Raw genomic sequence first — 11,007 nt, forward strand, 5'->3', positions numbered from 1 at the left:
ATTTTGAGGAGAAGAGAGTGGTTTTAAAAAATTTTGTCATTTAAAAGAACATTCATATTTAATTTTACAATTTCAAGTTTCTCTAAAATATCAAGTATTTTGCCCTTGTTTTCGTAGTGTAAAATCTTCGGATTAAATTTACATGGGTGGGATGATTGTACGAGGGTCATCCGGAAAGTAGTACCCGTTCGTGCCGCATGAAGTGCTGACGACGCGAGTAGCCGCTGGACGAGGTCAGATAGCTTCAGTGGCTTGTCTGCCTTCTCTGAGCCAAGTTGCGTGACGCTAGCATTGCCTGTGTTGTTTCTGTGATTGTTTACAATGTTTAAAAAAATTGAGAACGCCGCCAGTTGTGAAGTGAGGGCAGTGATTAAATTCCTCAATGCAAGAAACGTTCGCCCATGTGATATTCATCGCCAATTAAAGGAGGTGTATGGAGACAATGTAATGGACGAGTCGTCTGTTCGGCGGTGGTGTCGCAACTTCAACATGGGGAGGGGGAACACACACGACGATGAGCGTTCGGAGAGACCGTCTGTCATTACAGACCAACTGGTGAGCTCAGTTGACGAATTCGTGAGTAACGATCGGCGCGTCACAATTGATGACATCTGTGAGCATTTTCCCAATGTTTCTCGAACAATTGTTCATGAAATTGTTAAACACCATCTGCATTATGCAAAAATTTGTGCAAGATGGGTCCCTCGCGTATCTCAATGAGCTGGCGGCGAAGGACTATGCAGCAGGAATACAGAAACTTGTCACACGTTATGACAAATGCCTTAATTTGCTTGGAGATTATGTTGAGAAGTAGTTTAAAGTATCCTCTTTCAAATAAAATTTTTTATATTTGTTAATATTTACTTTTGTGTCTTTATTTCACGAACGGGTACTACTTTCCGGATGACCCTCGTAGTAGATGCTTAGCTAGGAGTGATGTTTCATCAAAGGTCCTCCTGCATCTTTCATGTTCTTTTATTCTAGTCTTGAAACTTTTACCGGTCTGGCCTATGTACGTAGTATATGTCACAAGAATCACATTTCACTTTCGCAACTGCTTACATGAAGTTAACAGTCTTGGCACGTAAAACGGAAACAGCAATCGACCCCTCCTTTGCATCTTTCAGCTGCGGGTTATTGCCTACCCTTAGGATAGAAGGAACCTTATTCGGAGAAAAATGATTGTAAATTCTCATGCTCGCACCTGCCAAATTGAACTTTAAAGATTTGGTAAATACAACCGAAGCGGTACACGAAGCTTTTTTCAAAGTTAATTTATCTAAATCTTTGTCTTTTTCGGTTGAAAATAAATTAAAATACATGAACCATAAGTCATGGTATTGCGGTTCACAGATAGTAGCATAGATGATGGGATCCCATCATGGGGTGTCTACCCGAGTTTCTAACAGTCTTCGAAGTTAACTTCCTTCTTGCCTACGTTTTCTTTCCTCATGGTCCCTTGCGCTGACATCATCCAACACCCCTCTCTCATATTTAACCTTTGTCCTTCCTTTGTAAATTCTCCCTTCCTTATGATTCCTTCAGCTGTGGTCTTCAGGAAACTATCTGTCTCAGGATATACCCAAGTAGTCCCCCTTTTCTCAGAAATGTGTTTGTGTCGTAAAAAGAGGTTGAGGATTGAATCCGAGAGTATAACATCTAAACGTAGAAAATCGCTCATTGATGCTATTAGCTATTCATGTTTAATGATTTTAGTAACTATTTTAGAAGATTAGTATTACTCTTGAATTGGTAGGCATGAGGTGACCACGAGAAGTTGATGGCAATTGACTGCTGAGCAGAAAATAATTTTTTTCACTCTGTCTCTGAATACAGAATAGTGGGGAACACTAGGCACGGGTATTCGAGCTTCTACCCGAAAGTATTTACGCATATGTGATAGGGATCGCAAATATTCCCGAAATTTCCCCATGACTGGTGGCTGAGCACCCGCTGTCTCTCACTCATGGTGGCATATTGATATGATGTATTATTATTGTTATTGGTTAGGTAGGTGTACATCTACATAATACCCCGCAAGCCGCCGCCAGGACAGGTTGCGGGGGGTGTTAGGTCACCATCGGTAAAAAGGAACAAAACCACATTCAAAATCATGGGTGTTGGATGAACAAAGGTTATGCAACGGTATGACAATGCATTTACTTGCTTAGCCAACAAGCTAATCCCAAAATTCTACTCTACGACAAGTCCCTCTTCTTCTCTGTTTACTTCCTTCCTCCCTCCCTTCATCACGCCCAATACCCCTTATCTCTTCCTGCCTTTTCCTAGTTTTCCTAACATTCTCTCCTCTATTACGAGTACAGTCGTCAACATCCCACTGCCGGTCAATGCGCTCCTTTATCCATTTTTCTTCCTCATTAAAATTTCTCCCAACAATCCCCTCTCCTCGTCCACCATGCTCATTCCTCATTTGTTTTCCTTTCGATCCATTTCACCTTCTCCATCCTTTTCCTCACTCACAAATCAAAAGCCTCCAATCTACGCCTATCCTCCTGCTTCAGTTACCATGTTTCCGCGCCGTACATAACTACGCTCCATATCAAAGTTTTGACGAGCCTTTTCCTAACATCCTCAATGTCCCAGTCATCAGTTCTCTCCTCCTTGTGGAAGCTTCCTTGCCTAACACAATTGGAATTCTTTTGTCCGTACCATTTTGGACCAAAGCTCCTCCGAGACAGGTAAAATTTGCGATTGCGATCTATAGTAGGGCATAAAACGAAATCTAGAATGAGAGGCATATACAAAAATCCACAAAATTCAATGCTAACGAAGTCCAAATAAATGTTGAAGACTAAGGATTCTAATCACCTTTCAGTAAAATAAGATTAAGTGGTAAACGTGTTTGAGGGTGCATAAAAATGGATCAATTTTATCAGGAAGTGAATTTGGAAGGAAAGAAAGGCGGAAAAGAGCAAGCGCTTAATGATAGTTAGATAGATAGATAGATCATTTAAGAACGAGCTCATAGATTAAGGAGTAGCTACGGGTAGTTCGAGATGGTACTCTCAAGTACGTGTATCAAAGAAAGTAGTTCCGGAATGTCAATGACTAAGTTAATAATATTATGAATCATTTTTAAATGTTTCAAGTCTGTGAAGATCGGAAGATTACTGAAGGAGAATGGAGACAAAATTGCATCAGTAGAAATATTGCAAAAAAATGGGGCACTCCTTGAAAGCTTCGCTATCGTATTTCAACAAAGAAATTAGTTGCGTTTTTTGTGTTTCAGATTAGATGGAGCTGACGTCGACCTAATGTGAGAGCAATGCGAAGCCAGGTGCGTGAGTGTTTCAGACAAAAGCGTATTTCTGAGCATTTAGCCTCTCTCTCTCCTTCCCCACTCCGTTCCCCGCCCCCACCATTGATATTTTCCATTCTCTGGATTTCCCACTGCTCCAAACAGCGGCGCACGCAGCCCAGATCTACCCTTTTAGCTCGCGTGTTTCGGACCGGACGGGTTCCGATTCTCGTGCCTCTGACGTCCGCCGGAGACCACGGAGACGCGTGCGTCGCCCTATCGTGCCCCCCCCTCCCCCAGGTGACCTGTCCATCCACGGCCAATCACTTCCACGTCGACCACTCCCTCCCTCATCCGAATTAAAGAAAAGGAAAGGGGCTTTGGGTGAGGGAAACCCCATTCCTCTCCGAAGCGTGACAGGCGCATGCACGCATGCATGTCTTTCCCTTCCAGTCATCCCCTGATTTGCCACACCGCCGTGCGGTCCTCCCCCCTTCTCCGCTCACGCTTTCCGTCACCTGTCGATGGCCGATAAGAAAAATATCGATATTCCCGAGTGTCGGGTGTCTTTCTCGCCCCATAATCATACGAGGTGTTATTTTTTCATTACCCGAGCATGCCATGGGGTGTTAGAGCACTAGGTAATGTGTTCTACTAAGAGTGGCAAATTCGTTAGCTTTGTTTAGTGGGAAATTTCTGTGGACAGCCACCGCAGGGAAGTACCGAGTTGTTTGTTCCTTCGAAATTCCTCAGAAAAAACCTCTGGGAAGATGCACGTAGTCGGCACTTGAGAGGGAAAACAAATGCTGCCCCCTTGCCCTGGAAGTGTGAAGTTTACTCACCGATGGGCTTATTACGAATTGATGTCTATCTTTCTTAGCCTATTAGTTCAAAATTTGGGATGGAGACTTCGGATGGTTGTGTTAGTTGTTCTCATTAACGTATAGATTTACGGATTTCCTGAATGCAACTCCCATCTTACGATCATTTTCGTTTTTGGAAGGATCTGCGGTGGAATATGTTTACCAAATGGTGGCGGCCGAGTAACCTCCCTAATCACTTGGCCTGTTTATTCGAAAGTCACAAGTCCGATTCTCACCAGGTTTTACTCCATCCTTGACTTGGATGTTTGTTGCTATTCTTTTTTTTATTTCTTTATTTTTTAAATCCCATGTAAATTGTACTTGACCGTAATGGATATTCTTAATAAATGATAAAACAATCTGGTAATGTTTTCGTTTGATAATTGGGGTCCATGTGTTTAATGCTAGATGCTAAGGATTATATCTGCAAGTAAAATCCATATTTCAAAATTTTGCGAAGCAAATACCTGCTCTACGTATAGTGATAGTGGGACAAATAACGAAAACTTAAAGCTCGGTTGCATCAATTTAGATTGAGATTCTATCTCTCTAAATGGAGACATGGGCTCTTGAGCGTAGCAATTTCAGACCCCTATTCAACTCGTCTGATACGTATAACAACGTGATGAAATTATAGGGGTGAAAAGGATCCCTTACATCAAGGGCTCCTGGATAGTAACTCGGGGTGTCCTGGAACGACGGGACGCGCAATTCCCAAGGATAGTCGGCAGCTGCTCCCAAAAGTCCGATTTACTTGTGCTAAGCGACAGAAATATCGTGTACTTATGTTGGTTTTGGATATGATCGCGAAATGTTCTTTTTACTGTTGAAAATGCATTGTCGAGCAAGTCTTCTTTGGCGTGCATTTACCAAAATTCTGCGAAGAAAAACCAGCTAGCACGTAAATAGAGAACTGAAAAGGGAATGTATCACTTAACTCGTGATAAAATAACGGTGAAAAGTTGGTGTCTGCGTTGTAAATACATTTTTTGTTCAATGTTCTAAGTGATGGGCCGATTGTCATAGTCAGTGTAGGTCTAAAATATTCGAATAGGATGAAATTTTAATGCAACAATTTCAAAGTGTAAAAATCATTCGTCTTGACCGGGAAGAAATTGATGTTGTTGTATTCTGAAATTGTTGCATTGAAATGCATATCAGCGGATGACTCCGTTAAAAGGTACTGTTGCGGCATCTCCCGCAGTTTCTTGGAAAATAAAATTAGAATTTTGGCTCTCCTCCGCCTATCTGATTTATAGTGGTAAGGGCGTACCTGAAGTCTCTTGGAGCCCCTGAATAAAGCCGAAGTTATGCACCTATTTAACTTTAGTGAGATAGAAAAATAAACTTTGTAATTCATTGGAAAATACGTGAACATTTTTCCATGATTTGCATCTTCCTGGACGAGGGGACATGTCTCAACTTTTCAGAATAAAAAGTGCGGGCGTCGTTATTTCAGTCATTCTTTTTCTCTTTCATTACATGATATCGATTGGCACTTGCCGTTGAGGGGGTCTAGCTTTGGAGTTCGATCACGTTCTTGTGCGAACGATACGAAGCAGCTGCTCCTAGAAGCAGGAATGCGTGTCGCTCAAACACGAAAACACTTTCTCGACTCCCCTTGTGTCCAGCTGAAGGCTCGTGTTCACGAATCAAATCAGTTCAAATCTTAACAATTATATATATATATATATATATATATATATATATATATAATATATATACATAAATATATATATACATATATACATATAATATCATCTTCGTCCTGAAATGAAAATGGTGATAAACTGCCGTTCAGTATTTCTTAACACTGTGTGATCCGAATACTCTGTCTCGGCAATCGGCCTCGGATATCTTCTGAATTTTTTGTGGTAGGAACTGCCCGTGTCAAATTTACGCTTCCGGCTGGCCCACCCAATCAATCCACGTGATCTTCGTTTGCAGGTTAAAATTATGGCCATCTTCTTCTGGGAAAATAACACGTGCTCTGTATTTGCGTTTGTGATGTGTATCATTTTCTCGGAAGAGATTGAGATGCTAGAATTTCCTATAAACATTATCGCAACGTGCTGATTTTTTGTCCAATCCAATCGAAATACGTTCTCGTTCAGGAGCCTTAGAAGGTGATACAGTCATATCAATTTTTCAGAGTAAATTGTGAGTACTCTTCAGTAATATTAGCAAAGTCTTTTTAAATTATTATATTTTTCGCTGAGTGGCGCCAAAGTTGAGGAGCTTTTTTACTCTTGTTTTCATCCGCGTTGAATTTTTCAAAGCGCGATGTTCCGCCAGCTCTCAAATCGGCATCTTCAGGTGAAGTCTGTAGAGGGAACTTTTTATCTTGCCTGACCACGCTAGTGTAACGCCCACTGTTGTTAGAGCTCCTAATAATAAATAAATAGACTTAATTTTGTTTGGTAGAATGCGACGCGGCGATTATCCTTTACCAATAAACTTTTGAATACACTTAACGAGTGATTTCTTCGAGTGGATAGTCATGGATACGAAACAGATGTACGTATGTTTCGTGTTTTATTTTGTAAAAATGGAATAGTTGCATTGGATGCAACTGCTCTATTACAGTTAAAATAAAATCACGATTAGGCCACGAAAACCAATGCGAAAATTTCTTATCATAATTAATTATAATTTCAATTTTTTTATCTATATATATTCAATGGAAGTTGTTTTTTTCTTATAAAAATAGATAATATATAATTATTCAACACCAACCTCTGAGAAAGAACCAACTCCACCCTTACTTTTAATAGGGCATAATGTTACTTCGCGAGTATACGAAGTCGGCCAACATGGGTCGCCGCGGTTTAAAATTTCGCTCTCAAAAGTACTTAAACCGCCAACGTACGCCATCGTTTCCCGCATAAGTAAGCATCGTGGGAACTTTCCAAAGCGCCCGCCCTGAAATGTAGGCATATATACAATTCGTCGAAACGCTCCGCAGCGCGCAGTCGGGTTTATCACGGCCACTTGCGTGGACGACCGCCTGGAGGATGGCGACTTCACGGGCACTGGACATTGCGGGGCGTCTCCCTGTTTTTGGGTCCCCCAGCCCGTGTGAAATCAGCACGTCACACCAAGACCAAAAACAAAGAGAGATCCGAAGTGAGGACACGCGTGCTCGAGCCTGCTAATTGCCGTAAGCCGGGGGTGAACGCACTGTACGCCCCGACCACCCCTCGTTGCAAACGTATTACGCCCGGTAGCTCACGGGAGACATAAAAGAGGGAAAGGGAGAGAGAGAAACATAGAGGTAATGGATCCGAGGCCCCTCCCGTCTGAAAGTTCCCATAATCAGCGAATTAGTTTAGCATAAACATGAGATGATCACGCATACTATATAAAGATTTCGCGCGCGATGGGCACGTAAGGGTCATTCTTTTATGTATTTTTTTTGTAATTGGTTGGGAGAAAACAAAAAGTTCTTTTGTATCTGCCCTTAATTTTTTTTAATTTCCATTTTACGTAAAAGCTTTGACCTCTGAGAGAACACATTTCATCATTTTTTTCTCCAGAGACGAATTGTCTAGGCTCCTGTTTTCCTGTCTCTGCTCTCAACTTGAATTTATTTTGACCCTACTTTATTTTTCAACGCCCTCCGCGCGTGAATTTTTCCAAAGGAAGCTCCGGCACGTGAAGAACACCTTTCGTCTTTGTGCACTATTTGCGAGTTTTACATTGATAAGGGTGTTTACTCCGAGCAACTCCCGAATGAGATTACGTTTCCTGAACGAATTAAACCCCTTATACTGGTTTTTCCCCTCTTTTCATTTCGCTGTCGATCGATATATTATTTCTTAAAGCAAATCTTGCGCCATCTATTTTTAATATTCTCTTACAGTCTCTTTTTTCTCAAGGGCTTCTCAGGCCCTTTTCAATTAAGCGACTCCTTGTGCTCAAAATTAAAATATATAGCAGGTTTTCAAAATTTTAGTTCTGGCCTCGTGAGAAGACATCATTCCGGGTCAGTTGCAGAAATGGAACAGAGTGGACCTTTTATTCTGTTGGGATCGTGGCTTGAAGACTTTCAACATTTTAAAACGTGAATCCGTCGCAGTTGGTTTCATTCATTCAGATTTTTTTATTGATTTAAATGTTATGCATTCAATTCATGGGGAGGAACAAAAGCACTTTTCCATTAGGTATGCGTGCATTTTTTAATAAGTGAAATGTTTCCTTTTCTACCGTGACGTGCTTTTTGAAGATTGAGCCATGTTACCTGTTCATTTATCAAGTGTCCAATTATTTATTTTACCGTTAAAATTATATGTACGATTCAAATTATGCGTTATATTTCAAAACGTACGTCTATACATTTTCAAAAGCACGAAGGGAGTTCATATTCCGACAAATTTTTCCCCTTCAAGTATTTTAGAAGACGGATAGGTATTTCATAAATTACAGTCGTACAACTGCTGGAAACCCATTGTCTTAGTTCCATTACTGACGTTATAACAATGACTTCAGGTGGAAAATCTTTCAAAACAATTTCTTCTGCTTCGTAGACTACAATATGCCATTTTTTTATTTGCTAAGCATTTCACATGCTAAAATACTGCCACGAGTATTTATTGCAAAAATTACGCATATTTTTACGCTGTAAACTAAGTGCCATTCCGAAAGGATATAACCACGCCATGCTGCACGGTTGTGTATTAAGTATCGGGAAAAATAGAATTATTTTAGATGTTGCTACAATGCCTATAAATTCTTCGAAGTACATCCATTGAGCGTCGACACACTTTTACCAGCGGGCTTTCCGCGACTCGAAGGCTCCCTGGTTCCGGAAGATCCTTAAGGGTACGCGTGGAAGCTCCTTTTGATGGCTCTTAGGTGGTGGTGTACTTAGAGGGAAGATTTCACTTTTGGGAATAGGAAATAGTCAGCTGATGCCAAGTTGGGAGTGTAAGAGGGCTGGGGAATCGTCGCGATGTCGTTGCAAAAGGTCTTCTCAAGCAGACACTCGAGTCTGATCTTTTTCGTCCGTCAAAGCTCGGGACGAGTTTAGCGCTGATCTTTCGTATCGCCAAATTTTTAGAATAATGGTGGTTACTGTTATCTTATCAATGTCAATAAGATATGCGGTCATCCTTACACTTACCCGATGGCCCGAATTCAGCACATCACGCGCACGCCAGGAGAAAATTATTACCGACACTTTTTTTACAAACATCGTAAGTTACGACACTTAACGTACGTTAACCTATGTTACTACAGTGCTAGAACTTACTACAGTCCTACAGTTATAATCCATTTTGCGGGAAATAAAAGTAAACCGCGGGCGTTGGATCGTTTTTCATCTTCGTAAAGGCGCAGTCGTCTCCTACGAGGTTTCAGTGAAAACGGTTCTTCTTAACGACGACTGCGTCTCGATTTTCCGAAAATAATCGTGAAGCGCTTTCCACCAACCCGGGGCCGGTTGAGTCGGTCACGTCAGCAGACAGATTGCACCTCTCCGAAACCACCCCAACCCTCGCAGTCGTGTGCTCAGGAAACCACACGCCTCCGTGCAGTCCGCACGCCTCCTAAAAACCAACCAAAAACTCGAGTGATTTTTCGGTGGGTTTTACGTGGAGGGGGGAGGCTGGAATGGAACACTCATCTTTAAACACTGCCCACCCCGACAACTCTCCGAAGGAGTTGTCCGCCTCTCTCCACTTTTAGGCATGGGGCAAGGCTCGGTGAGGCAGGTGCGCGCGTGTCGGTGGGTGGTTGGGGGGACGTGGAGGCCTGCGTGAGGCTGAACGGCCCCGTAACAGCCCCCTCAACCTCCCGGCTTTGCTCTCAACCCTCCACACGTGCCTCATCTCTTTCCTGCCGCTGTCGCCATCATCACCCCCTAACCCCCCCCCCCCTCCGTTCCGCCCCTTTCAACCACACTCTCCGAACACAACACGCCTGCTAAGTGGTTTTTCGGATGCACCCTCGGGTTTTTAAGGTGGCCGACCAATGCGTGGGTGCTGGCGCCCCTGAACAAAGGGGATGAGGTCGGTTGAATTCTGAGTAACTGATGTGGGGTACTTCCTCCGATCGAAGCAATTCCAGCAGAGATAGCGAAATAGACATTTTTCAGAGTCGTGTCTTACTTCTTCCAGGTATCATTCCGATGTCATGATCATGAAGAAGTTACTATTAGAATTCCTACGGGTGACCCAATTCTCTTATCTGTTAGACGTTTTAGGCTCATTGCTTCAGGACGCACGAACGATATGTGTGTCTGTTATTTCAATGTTATTAATCTGTGAAAAGTACGATAGTTAAATACTTTTCTCGAGCATATGATATTTTACTACCTCTTCCTATTATTAGAAGCGTACAGTTAAGATTTTTTAAAATATGATATTGGTGGTAATTCGGGTCACGGTGGTCCAGGGGTAGAGCGTTGGACTACTGAGGGCCCGAGTTTGATTCCCAGGCAAGCTATGTGATTTTTCGGGTACCAGGTCTTCCTGGGAAACCATAACCGGCACAGGGAAAGGAACTGGCTCCCCTATCCTGATGTGTGAATTTCACACGCCGTCGGGCTTAACACTAGGTAACTCTACCATCACCTACCAAACCGACCTTAGGGTTGATTACTGTGTCTATGGTTTTTATTGGTAATTCAAGCCGAGAAATTCAACTGGGGGAGGACCGTTGAAGACGGTGATAGAGGTGAGAAGGTTAAGCAAGCAAGGCAGTGGGAGGATAAGGATAGGCATGTTAGTCAGAATGAAGGGATGTAAAGAGGAGGTGGAATTGAAGAACAGGAGACGGTAGTTTGGAGTGTGTCTAGTTAGATGAAGCTAAACATTGTAGCGATTATTAAATATTGTTTATCAAAAATCTAACCTAAACGATAGAATGCCAATAAATAGTGAATTT

Source organism: Hetaerina americana, unplaced genomic scaffold (genome assembly GCF_022747635.1).
Source record: "Hetaerina americana unplaced genomic scaffold, ioHetAmer1.1.p SCAF_7, whole genome shotgun sequence".
Classification (NCBI taxonomy): Eukaryota; Metazoa; Arthropoda; class Insecta; order Odonata; family Calopterygidae; genus Hetaerina; species Hetaerina americana.